Below are 13,270 nucleotides of genomic sequence, written 5' to 3'. Positions count from 1 at the left end.
AAGCATTTATTTTACAGGTATATTGGACAAAAATACTTTGCAAAGATGTATTTCATATCAATATAGACTGGAAAGAATTTGAATGCCAACATCAGAGGAATGGTTTAATAAGTTGTGTTTCTACATGTAATGGAAACCACAACCACTAAAACAAACGGAAGGCTTATATAAACTGAAACTATGGTTGCCTCTGATGAAAACTTGAGAACCAGGGTGAAAGAAAGTGAAGTTGCTCAGTTGTGTCCGACTCTTTGCAACCATGGACTGTAGCCCATCAGGCTCCTCCATCCGTGGGATTTTCCAGGCAAGAATACTGGAGTGGGTTGCCATTTACTTCTCCAGGGCACCTTCCTGACCCAGGGATCAAACCTGGGTTTCCTGCATTGCAGGCAGACGCTTTACCATCTGAGCCACCAGGGAAAACACAGAGAATCAGGGTACTGAGGTTCAAAACTGGGACAGGGACTTACTTTATACTGCAAATCAACTTGCACTGTTTTAATTTGTACTAAATATGCTAGCTTCCCTGGTGGCTCAGTTGGCAAAGAATCCACCTGCAATGGTGGATTGCAGGGATTCGCAACCAATCCCTTGGTTGCGAAGATCTTCTGGCAAAAAGAATGACAACCCATTCCAGTATTCTTGCCTGGAGAATCCCCAAGGACAGAGGAGCCTGGTGGGCTGCAGTCCTTGGGATCACAGAGTTGGACACGACTGAGCAACAAATTACAGCCCAGATTTAAATAATAACTAAAAATTTGATGATTAATTTTAATTATGTCTACCTGTTCTTAAAAAGGCTATTTAGTAGTATATTTTCATAACTTTAAGGATATACTTAATGAATATAACTGCAACATAGCTGTTAACATATGATTCTAGATCTTTCCTGTCTACAGGTACTTTCCTATAGTTGAGAAGGTTTAAAGACATTTCCAATAAAACTTGACTTCACTTTAACCTGACATCTCCTGCTTTCCCTTGTAAAAATTGATCACCAAATACAAATGTTTACTTCAAATTTGACTTTTATTAGAGGTTAGGTGAATCACAGAAAGAAAATATTTTCAAATACCTGAAGTCAGTTTTGGCCCTCATTTGCCACTTTGCCAGTGGTAGGATTTAAAAATCAGAGAAAGGGTCCTTGTTCGCCACTTTCCCAGAAGTAGGATTTAAAAATGAAGGGGGCAGGGCGGGGCGCGGATATCAATTCAGTTACTAAAACAAGAAACCACTGAAGTAAAGCTAAGTACCGCTACAATGGTAAAGGTTATTACTCATTCTTAGAAACAAAATAGAATCCCAGTTATCAGAACTGAGTCTATGGAGTTCAAGTTGCCCTAGAAAAATACAGCAGAGGGAAGACTCAGTCCTGTAATACAGGGTTACAGCCGCCATCCATCCATTTCTTCCCACTGAGCTCAAATGTATACAAGGGGCTCAATATGCCTATTTCAGAGGACAAAAATCCAAAGGTTCCAAGCTAGTGGGAAAGAAGGACTAGCAGGTATAGGGAATAGGTCAGAACCTCATAGCTAAGTTGTATAATTAAAATGAAGTTTAGTATTATATATGCTTATATCTAAACTTTGCAATTTCATCCATCATAAGGGATAATTTCCAATTCTCAGCAACACTGAAAGATCACCAGATACAAAATCAGTGGTGACATACCACATTTTCTTCTTGGTATGGAATGCTGAAATATTGACAAAAAGCCATAATTTAGCTTTATAAAGCAAGAAGTTCAATGGGTGTGGTTCTTGATGTTGAAGTCAATCCATAAAATGAAACTCTTCAACCCCACTGTACAATTTATGTCAAATTAATGGTGCTCTAAATTACTCAAATCTGCTTGTCCTGTTCAAATGATAACCTTACAAGTTTTTTTTTTTTCTCAGAAAATTTATGCTTGAGTAATATGTCTGATAGGATAATGCGTAGTTACTGAAAGATCTCGGAAACAAGAGATAATTTATGACATATTATGTATTATCTCTCTATCTAGAATGTTAGTTTGAATTGCCATGTCTAAAAGTATGGTATTCCTGAATCTGCATAACATTATTATTTTTAAATAAAATATTTCTGGAAATTTAATGGATATTTTATCTAAATAATAAGCAGGGCTATTGTTTAATTGTTCCCTGATAGCTCAGTTGGTAAAGAATCCACCTGTAATGCAGGAGATCCTGGTTTGATTCTTGAGTTGGGGAAGACCCACTGGAGAAGGTATAAGCTACCCACTCCAATATTCTTGGGCTTCCCTTTTGGCTCAGCTGGTAAAGAATCTGCCTGCAATGACAGAGACCTGCGTTCGATCCCTGGGTTGAAAAGATCCCCTGGATAAGTGAAAGGCTACCCCCTCCAGTATTCTCGTCTGGAGAATTCCATGGACTGTATAGTCCACGGGGTTGCAAAGAGTCGAACACGACTGAATGACTTTCACTATTGCTTGATTAATTGATCTTTAAATGAATTTAATGCTTATGTTATGTAAGTCACACTCAAATATTTATATTCAAATTTAAAAGATAATATTTCATATAGAAACTTTAATTTTTAAATTTTATCACTTCTTATTTAAAAATAACTATTTTAATAAACTATTAAGCTAAAAGTGATTAGTATTTCATTTTCAATAAATACCATCTCATGGGAAAATAAATGCATTCATGCCCATAAACTTTGCAAGTAATCCACTGTTTCCTTCAAGAATTTTCTACTGCATAATTATATTTCTTTTTCTGTCAGTTAATGCAAATTATATGAATATTAATCTATATTTTTTTCTGAAATGTCATTCAAACATTTATCTGCATTGCTGAAAGAATTGAAAAAAAACAAAAACAAAAAATAATTTGCACATAAGCCCATGAGATCTAACAGGCATTCATTTTTAGTATAAAACATGAAGTAAATAATGCCATTAAAAAGAACACATTGAAGGCAATAGAAGAATACAGTAACAAAGCACACTCATCCATACACAAATACACACACAAATGGAAAGTGTGATGTGCTAGAAATAATCAAAACTGCAAATCACAAATATGTAAATCCTAATAGTTTTCTATGAAACAGAACCCTTCTATCCACACTTTATTACTGCTCTCATCCACACAAGAAGTCAAGTTCTGTTCCTGTAAACAGAGCTTTCACTGTTAAAAGTACAGATATAACAAATCTTAAACATTAAATCATGGAATTCTACATAATGAAAACAATGAAATGCCCACCTGCCATTTAGTGATATATTTCTTCTATTTCCAAAATAAGATACTTTAAGAACCATAACATGCAGCTGACAATTTATGAGTTTGAAACAGACTTCTCATTTTTCTGGGTCATTCAAAATTGATGATATTCAGAATCTATATCACACACAAAAATGATGGAAAACATAATTTTAATTGGTCATCCTTTGACCAATTATCCATTAGAAACCCATCTTCCAGGGTGCCATGAGAGTTTTAGAACTGTGAAAATGGATAATGGAAATCTGGATTAAAATGAAGCTGGGAAAGAGTTTTCCCGCACGTACTCCTGGTCTCAGCTTACCCAGTCACCCGAAGAGAGACCTCCTCACTGCTCAGAAAGAGCAAACCTTCATCACTTACAACCAATGTGAAACTGCTACAACCCTGAGTCTTCTTCCTCCTCCAAAGAACTTTTGTTCATAACAACTTCCTCTGAGGACCTAATAAAAAGCTAGCCTCCCTTTCCTCTTCTTGAACTTACATGTGATGTGCCATGGCTTGCAATTCCTCTGCTATTCCCTAACAAACTCATCTTTGCTTAACGACAACTGTCATTAATGTTAGAGTTGAAACTATAATTTTAAAATGAAGGAGAGTGGAGCTTTGGAGCACTTTTTATTTTTTTAGCTTTTATTTCATGTTGACATACAGTTGATATACAATGTTGTAACATGTTGTATGTTGGTATATAGTTGTATATTGTATGTTGGTGTATAGTTGAGTTACAATGTTGAATTAGTTTCAGGTATTTATATTGTTGTTAGTTTCAAGTATATATAATGTGGCATTAGTTTCAAAGTGATTCAGTTATGCACACACATGCATCTATTCTTTTCCAGATTCTTTTTCTATATAGGTCATTATAGAGTACTGAATATAGTTCCCTGTGCTATGGTCCTTGTTGGTGATACATTTTATATATAGCAGTGTGTATATGTTATTCCCAACATCTGAACTTATCTACCCCCCACCACCACCATCTTTCCCCTTTGGTAACCATAACTATCTGTTTTTGCTTGCAATTCCACTGCCTGTTGTAAGAGGTGGACCTAAAATGATTCTTGAAGGTTCTGTCTACACAAGACTTAATAGAGGCATGAACTATTTTCCTGCTTCTCAGCGAAGTCTACTTTAATCCATCTGTGAAAAATCCTTCATTTGCCATGAGAATTAGGAATAGACCTGACTTAGTTTATCATTAACCTTCCAGATGTTGAAACTTATCAACTCACAGATAATGGTCATAATCTAATATTTGGGACAGGAGCAAAAGATGACTAATTGGTGTTAATTTCAAACACAGTTTATAATGTTTGTTTTTAATTTTTTCTCATAAACACATACTTAGCATGACACGTGTATTTATAAACATGAATAAATACATGAAATTCATTAAAAGAGATATAGACTAACAAACATTTTAGAAAATGCTGTTTTGTTAACAGGATCACTTCTAATGGATTGAGAAATTAAGACTATTGTTCCAAATTATAACTAAAGAAATGGAGAAATTTGCATGTATTCTTCACTACCCTGGATCCAAGTCTTCATCTATTCCTTGTTATATTACTGTAAATCTCACAGCTGCTATCCTTGTTTTGACTAATATTGGCTCTCTAGTCCATTATCTTCATGGTGTCAAATAATCTCTTAGTAAGTCTGATTGATACATATACACTACCATGTATAAAACAGATAGCTAGTGGGAAACCACAGAGAGCGCAGGTCGGTACTCTGTGATGACCTAGATGAGTGGGAGGAAGGGAGACGATGGGAGGTCCAAGAGGGAGGGGATATACGTATACATATAGCTGATTCACTGCTGTACAACAGAAACAAAATATTGTAAAGCAAATATACTCCAACAAAAAATGAAGTTCTCTGTAAAATGTCAACTAAAAAAATAAAAATTAAAAAAGGAAATCAAATCAACCATTATCCTCTGGTTAAATATCAACAATCAATAAACTATCAATTTCTTTTAGAATGTAGAAAATCACCTGATCTCAACTCTGGATATTCAAAACCCCCAAAACTGAACTTCTGGGTCTTTCTCTAACCTCATCTAACATCACATACCTAGTCTTCCAAAGTCTTCAACTCTTTTCTCTAACGACTGACTGCAGTTTCCTCTGCCTGGGATATTCTTTCTCCTTGCAACCTGTGTATGGCACATGCTCACTTTTCAGATCTCAGCTCAAATATCACATGTTACCACTATTACTTACTATCATTGCTACTACCTCCCTCTGCAGCTGTCTTCCTAGTTCTTCCTGTTTCTTTCTCTTACAGCAAAGGTCACAGTCTGAAACCATTAATCCTGTCTGTCAATCTACCACATTCCATTGTCTTCTGTCCTCCAATTTTCTAGTGAGTAGCTAGACATCATTCTTGTAATTGCTTTGTTATCTTCTTGTGCTCATTATTTATATTTACTACAGCAGGCTATATCTTTTGGTCATGTTAATGGAAATGTTAATTCTAGCAATGGCACCCCACTCCAGTACTCTTGCCTGGAAAATCCCATGGACAGAGGAGCCTGGTAGGCTGCAGACCATGGGGTCGTGAAGAATCGGACACGACTGAGTGACTTCACTTTCACTTTTCCCTCTCATGCACTGGAGAAGGAAATGGCAACCCACTCCAGTGTTCTTGCCTGGAGAATCCCAGGGATGGGGGAGCCTGGTGGGCCGCCGTCTACGGGGTTGCACAGAGTCGGACACGACTGAAGCGACTTAGCGGCAGCAGCGGCAGCCACTTTATAAAAAGTAAAAAAAAAATAACAACAGGATAGTGTATTATAAGAAGCAGAATTATGTGTAGTCATGTGCTCTGCTAGTCTGTTCAAATGTTTGTGCATGACAAAAAAATTCTCAATTATCCACATTCCAAATTTCCATGAAACAGAAGCTACTTTGGTTAAGAGTTATAATTCATATAAGAAGTGCAGACCACCCTAGGAGCAATTGTGGCAAAGAAATATAATTTTGTCTGTGCTTTTGTTTTTCAAGGAAAACTTGGTTTTGTCCTAAAGTAGTAGTTGTTGGCTCTGTGTGAGTGTTGTGTGTGTGTTGATTATTTCTTTGACATGACACTCCTTCCCACTGGTGGGACTTATTGGGTATCCCAAAGAGCTTTTTCTCCCTGTGGGTATAATGATTCAGATACTATACACTCAAACTGAAAAATCATTGAAATACATATCTATTGATTCATTAAATATAGAAAGATGAATGCATTTGTATTCATGTTTTTAGCTTTGACCTCCTGAAGCCCTGAGACTTGTCTTAAAGGAAAGTGTCAAATCCCAGAATATAAACAAGCATAATGAAGGGCAAAACTTGGAAAGTGAATTTTACTAGCCTTGGTTTATAACACCTCAAGCCTAGAAAAACCATTTGACACTTTAAACATTTGGAAAGGGTTCTAAATAGACATCACTCAGACAAATTTCAGGTCTTATCAGTGGACCATGTCAGAATGTTTAGAACACTTCTTTTGTTGAGTAGCGTAGGAAATAGCGACCCACTCTAGTATTCTTGCCTGGAGAATTCCATGGACAGAGGAGTCTAGCCGGCTACAGTCCATGGGTTGCAAAGAGTCAGGCACAACAGAAGACTCTTGAGAGTCCCTTGGGCTGCAAGGAGATCAAACCAGTCAATCCTAAAGGAAATCAACTTTGAATACTCAATGCAAAAGACCCTGATGCTGGGAAAGATTGAAGGCAAAAGGAGATCAGAGCAGCAGAGGATGAGATGGTTAGATAGATTCACTGACTCAATGGACATGAATATGAGCAAACTCCAGGATATAGTGAAGGACAGGGGAGCCTAGCATGTTACAGTTCATGGGGTTGCAAAGAGTCAGACATGACTTAGCGACTGAACAACAATAATTTATTTTTTATTTGATGTTCAACCCTATGGATACAGAAGAAAGTCTGTTTACTGAACAATCTAATCCATACCAATATTATAATCTATACTTTTACAGTAGAGTATACTTTTGAAACTTTTAAAAATGACCTGATTCTCACTGAACTTACAGAATTTAGAATCTTTCTAGCTGTTTCCTAATTTTTCACAGCAATATATTTATTTGTTTAGGTCAGTAAAAACCTGCCCTCTTTCTAACCAGAATTTAGTTCAGCAAATCAAATATATAACAGAAGTCTCACTGAAGTGTCATATGTGTAGTATAATAAGGTTTCTTATTTTAAAAACAAATGGTGGCTATACTTATGGAACCAATTCTCACAAAGCTCTTCCAAGAAAATTAGCCTAATACTTGGTTTCCAAAGTTTATCAGGGGTGAGGAATGTTTCTTCTTGCCAGGCTGGGAAAGAGAGGTGAAATCTATTAGAGAAACTCTCTTGGATTTGCGTGTCCTATTATTGGGATAACAAATAGTAAAAGCTTTTAAAAGTCCAATCCAAAATGTATTAAAAAATTCCAGACAGAAATTCAATTTGTGGTCTTAATGATTGCTCAGTATTGCACACTTCTAGTATCACAAGTAAATTCAAGGTCTCTGGAAAATTAAACATCCATGCTGCACCTATATAAACAGTTAGGCCAAATCTAACCATGCAGCCTTCTTCGTAGTCAAAAATCTCACGTTTAGATTTTTATGATTGCCAAATGAGTAGAGGGAAAGTGTAGGAACAAAATGCAATTGACTTTTAAATACACTGGATGTCTTCAGTGAAAGATGTGGCAGGGTCCAAACACACCTTTCAGGGTTATTTTATTCTATGAGGATTCTGAACTTTCCATAGCCTTTGAGCTATTTACAACTCTGCAAGTTTTAGATGACTGACAGCAACGCAAACGACTCTTGTTCATAGACATGCAAATAGCTTTTGTAAGATAGAGAGACAATTAATTATCCTCTCTACCATGGAATAAACTAGCTACACATCTATTTGTAAATTCACATCTGTATCCCTGATTGAATTCTTCTTTGAAACAGTATAACTTCTTACTAGTTTTCCATTAATCGGTGAGTTAAATAAAATTTTTGCACACATTTATTTTCTATATCTATGAAAGTCATACCTTTTTTATAAAATAACCTTTTAACACATGCATGGATTGAGGGAACTAATTTGCCTTAGTTAGATGTAAATAAGCAGTAATTAAAGTACTATTGAATTAGAAAAAGCATGAAATTTTTGTTTTGGCTTTGACTTACACCAATTTTTGAGTGGACAATTCCAGAGCTAAAGATATGAAAATTTATATGGCAAATAATCTTTCCTAGAAGTCTATAATTCCATGACTTTCTTAGATAAATAGTACAGAATAGACAAATTTACCCAGGATAAATTATCATTCCCAAAAGAAGAGCATAGGGAGATCCAAATTTGCATCTCTTAACATCTTTGAATTACAAATGGCAGACACATGATACAAATACCAATAATAATGCTTAATAATTCATTCTAAAAACTTTTGTTCTTAATTAAAATTGTTCCTAAAACATCATCTGAATAATTCATCCCATGCAATATAATGAATATATAAAATATGTTTGATTGAAAATGATATTAAACAAATAGAATTATGAGACTTATTGGGCTCAATTGTCTGTGGCTGCAAACAAGCAAATGACATGGTGTGAAGTACAGACAATGCCATCTGGTGGAAGCTATTATTGTATTATTATTGTATTTATTAAGCATATAGTGTGTCCAAGACTAGTAAATGCTGGAACTATGAGAAACAAGATATTATATTTGCTCTCAGAAAGCTGAGAGTCTCAGATAATTCTGTAAGATAACTACACAAGTACAGCAAATGCCTTATAAATTCTACCATTTTAATGAAGACAGATCTTCACCTGAGAACTGCTCAAAGCATTCCGTGTATATAACCATCATTGTTTAAGGCAGATGCTTACTTTACAATGTTTTTCCTATTATTAAATTTTTATTAAAAATTAGATGACCCCTTTTGGTTTCTTCAACAAAATGCCAAGATGCCCATCATATATAAAAATTAACCAAAATTGGAAAATCCCAATAATATTTTAACTTCTCTACTCTGAGATACTATTAAATCTCTATTACAAAGGAAAACACTCATTTATGATGTAGGAATAAAATCAGCTTTGTTGTATCAACAGGTCATTTTGTTAATACTTTGGGAAACCAGCATTCAAAAATTTTATTATGTGTTCAAATAATTTTTATGCTTATATTTGAAAATGTCTAATGACTTCTTCCCTGGAGAAAGAAATGGCAACCCACTCCAGTATTCTTGCCTGGAGAATCCCATGGACGGAGAAGCCTGGTGGGCTACAGTCCATGGGGTCCCAAAGAGTCTAACATGACTGAGTGACTTTAACTAACTAACTAATGACTTCTTGGTATACAATTTAACCATTTAAAAATTGTATCAAAATATAACTAATTCAATTAATTTTATACTAATAAACTTAGGAACAATAAAACATATTGAAGAGGAGTAAATATTTTTAAAAAATAATATTCTACAAGATTCTGTTATAATTTTTTTTTCTTGTAAGATACATAGTGGAACAGCAGAAGTAATGCTAAAAGGAATACAGAGGGGGCGACTCACTTATGTAGAGGTATTTTGCAACAGTATATGCTTCACTCCTCAAGATACTACAGTAAAATCAAAAGTAAGATGAGGAGATTCCAAATTAATAGTCCCTAACATCTCTTTGAAGTCCAAGAGTTCTTTTAGAATCACTTTTTGACCATTATATAATATTAAACACAAGCTTTAGATGCTGCTACAAAAATAACTAAAATAATGTCATTTCATTACAAAACAACATGGAAGAAAACCCTAAATATAATTTTTAAGCCATTATTCATTTGTTTAAACACTAGATGACCCAGTAACAGTTCTCTCTCTCTCTTCTTCTCTTGCATTGTCTTATCACTCTTGTCTGTATATAAACTGTACTAAAATCAAAGCCACAGAAGTACTTATTAACAGTATTTTTAGAAATACATTGTCAAAAAGACGTATTTCCCTCCTTTGGAAAAGCTTACAGTTTACCAGTAGAACTTTATTGTTAGCTTAAACTAGTAACCTATACTGAGTTTAGGTTTTTAACCTAGAGGTTTTTTTACCTAGAGGACTTTTTATAAGAAATCATCTATGAAGCCTCATTTTTTTTTAAATTTTTACAATGTTATGTTGGTTCCCATCATACAACAACAAAAATCAGCCATAATTATACATATACCGCACCCCACTCCTGAGCATCCTCCCACACCGAACCCTGCTCCTCTATGTCAACACCAGCACCAGCCTGGGCTCCCTGCATTATACAGCAACTTTTCATCAACTATTCATTTACACACAATAGTGTATATATGCTGATGTTACTTTTTCCATTCATCCTACTCACTCCTTCCTCCACTGTGCCCACAAGACTGTTTTCTACATCTGACTCTCCATTCCTTTCCTACAAAATGTTCACTTATATTATTTTTCTAGATTCCATATATATGGTTAATATGCAATAATTGTTTCTATTTCTGACTTAATTCACTCTGTAAAAGGTGAAAGTATCAGGCTCTCAGTTCAGTCTGTGCAGTCGATCAGCTGTGTCTTACTCTTTGCGACCCCATGGACTGCAGCACGCCAGGCCTCCTTGTCCATCACCAACTCCCAGAGCTTGCTCAAACTCCTGTCCATTGAGTCGGTGATGCCATCCAACCATCTCATCCTCTGTTGTCCCCTTCTCCTCCTGCCTTCAATCTTTCCCAGCATCAGGGTCGTTTCAAATGAGTCAGTTCTTTGCATCAAGTGGCCAAAGTATTGGAATTTCAGCTTCAGCATCAGTCCTTCCAATTAATGTTTAGGACTGATTTCCTTTAGGATGGACTGGTTTGATCTCCTTACAGTCCAAGAATTCTCAAGTCTTCTCCAACACCACAGTTCAAAAGCATCAATTCTTCAGTGCTCACTTTTCTTTATAGTCCAACTCTCACATCCATACATGACTATGGGAAAAACCATAGCTTTGACTAGACTGACTTTTGTTGGCAAAGTGATGTCTCTGCTTTTTAATATGCTTTAGGTTGGTCATAGGTTTTCTTCCAATGAGCAAGTGTCTTTTAATTTCATGACTGCAGTCACCATCTGCAGTGATTTTGGGACCCAAGGAAAGAAAGTCTATCACTGTTTCCATTGTTTCCCATCTTTTTGCCATGAAGTGATGGGACCAAATGCCATGATCTTAGTTTTTTAAATGTTGAGTTTTAAGCCAACTTTTTCACTCCCTCTTTCACTTTCATCATGAGGCTCTTCAGTTCCTTTCCTCTTTGCTTTCTGCCATAAGGGTGGTATCATCTGCATATCTGAGGTTATTGATATTTCTCCTGGAAATCTTGACTGCAGCTTGTGCTTCATCCAACCTGGCATTTCACATGATGTACTCTGCATAATTGAAATAAGCAGGGTAACAATATACAGCCTTGACGTACTCCTTTCCCAATTTGGAACCAGTCTGTTGTTCCACGTCTTATTCGAACTGTTGCTTCTTGCCCTTCTTACAGATTCTCAGAAGGCAGGTAAGGTGGTCTAGTATTCCCATCTCTTTAAGAATTTTCCACAGTTTGTTGTGATCCACACAGTCAAAGGCTTTGGCACAGTCAATAAAGCAGAAGTAGATGTTTTCTGGAACTCTTGCTTTTTCTATGATCCAGCAGATGTTGCCAATTTGATCTCTGCTTCCTCTGCCTTTTCTAAGCAGGCTATAGGTTCATAGAACTAGGACTAAATCTACCATATGATCCACTAACTCCACTACTTGGCATATACCCTGAGAATTTTTATACTCAAAGCCACTGGAATAATTTTGACAAAGATCCCATCCACATTTAGAAAATGCTGGTTTATATGAATCCAATTCCACAAATAATTAGTGAACTGTAATTTTGTCTGAGATACATGCTGGGTCCAGCACACATGCAGGTAGGTTATTACTCCCACCATTCAGAAGCAGGGCATTCACCTAGAGTAGATGTTTCTTCCCCAAGACAGCCTAAAAGTGATGCACTCCCAGCTCTCAATGCAAGTTAAGTGACTGCAGGAGTAAAGGACAGGTTAATGCCAGCCATATTGGGGGAGTTTCTTTTTCTTTACGGGATCCACCAATCTCCACTTCCAGAGAACAATTTCACCACCATTGTGAGATTTACTTATTTTCATTTTTGCCCTGGTTGCCTATTGCAAATTAGGATGTAGCCAAGTCTTTTCTGATTTGAAATCAAACCTTCGATCTACTCTGCTTAATGGTGTCATCGTCAGAGGGGTGTGTGTGTGTGTGTGTGAAGACACATAATGGGAGAGGCTTAAAAGTGAACATGTTTCTTCTCTTTTGACTCTGAAATGATTCAGAGCAGCAGATGTAAAGGTGAAAGTAATTTGCTGTACTCTTCACCTTCCACACTTCTGAGAAGAGAAACGTGTTGCTCATAAGCAGGCATGATGTTCATATGAATATTATAGTAAAAATAAATAAAGACTATTTCAGCTGAAATTGGCTATATTAATACAAACTGTTTTTATATAATCCTAGTACCCTAATATGGTTTGAGTTTCCAGCTTCAATTTATTTTTAAGTTTAAAATAGCAAAAGTTGGCACAAAACTCCTTTATATTTAACCAAATAGAAGACATACATCAAAAACTAGATCATGACTAATATGTCAAAAACTAGATCATGACTAATGCACAGCGTGGTAACTATAGTTTATAATATTACATTTTATATTTGCTGAGAGGGTAGATCTTGAGAGTTCTCATCACAAGAAAACATTTTTGTGACTATGTTTTGTGATAAATGTTGGCTAGAATTATTATAATGGTCATTTTGCAATGTGTACAAATATCAAATCATCATGTTGTACATCTGAAATGAATATAATCAAATGTATATAATCAATTATACATGTTGATTTATAACTCAATTTAAAAAATAGTTTGTTCTAAGACAGAAGTCCCAGTTCACTATTTTTCATA

The 13,270-nt window shown here is 35.6% G+C and overlaps 1 protein-coding gene across 3 annotated transcripts in view; it reads right to left on the bottom strand.

Annotated features, from left to right (window-relative positions):
- BRINP3 (BMP/retinoic acid inducible neural specific 3) overlaps positions 1-13,270 on the bottom strand; it is a 489,588-nt gene that overhangs the window by 435,978 nt on the left and 40,340 nt on the right. The window lies entirely within an intron of this gene.

The sequence above is a fragment of the Bos javanicus genome, chromosome 16 (assembly GCF_032452875.1).
Source record: "Bos javanicus breed banteng chromosome 16, ARS-OSU_banteng_1.0, whole genome shotgun sequence".
Classification (NCBI taxonomy): Eukaryota; Metazoa; Chordata; class Mammalia; order Artiodactyla; family Bovidae; genus Bos; species Bos javanicus.
The sequence above is the reverse complement of the archived record's forward strand: the minus strand, read 5'-3'. Positions and strand labels throughout refer to the sequence as shown.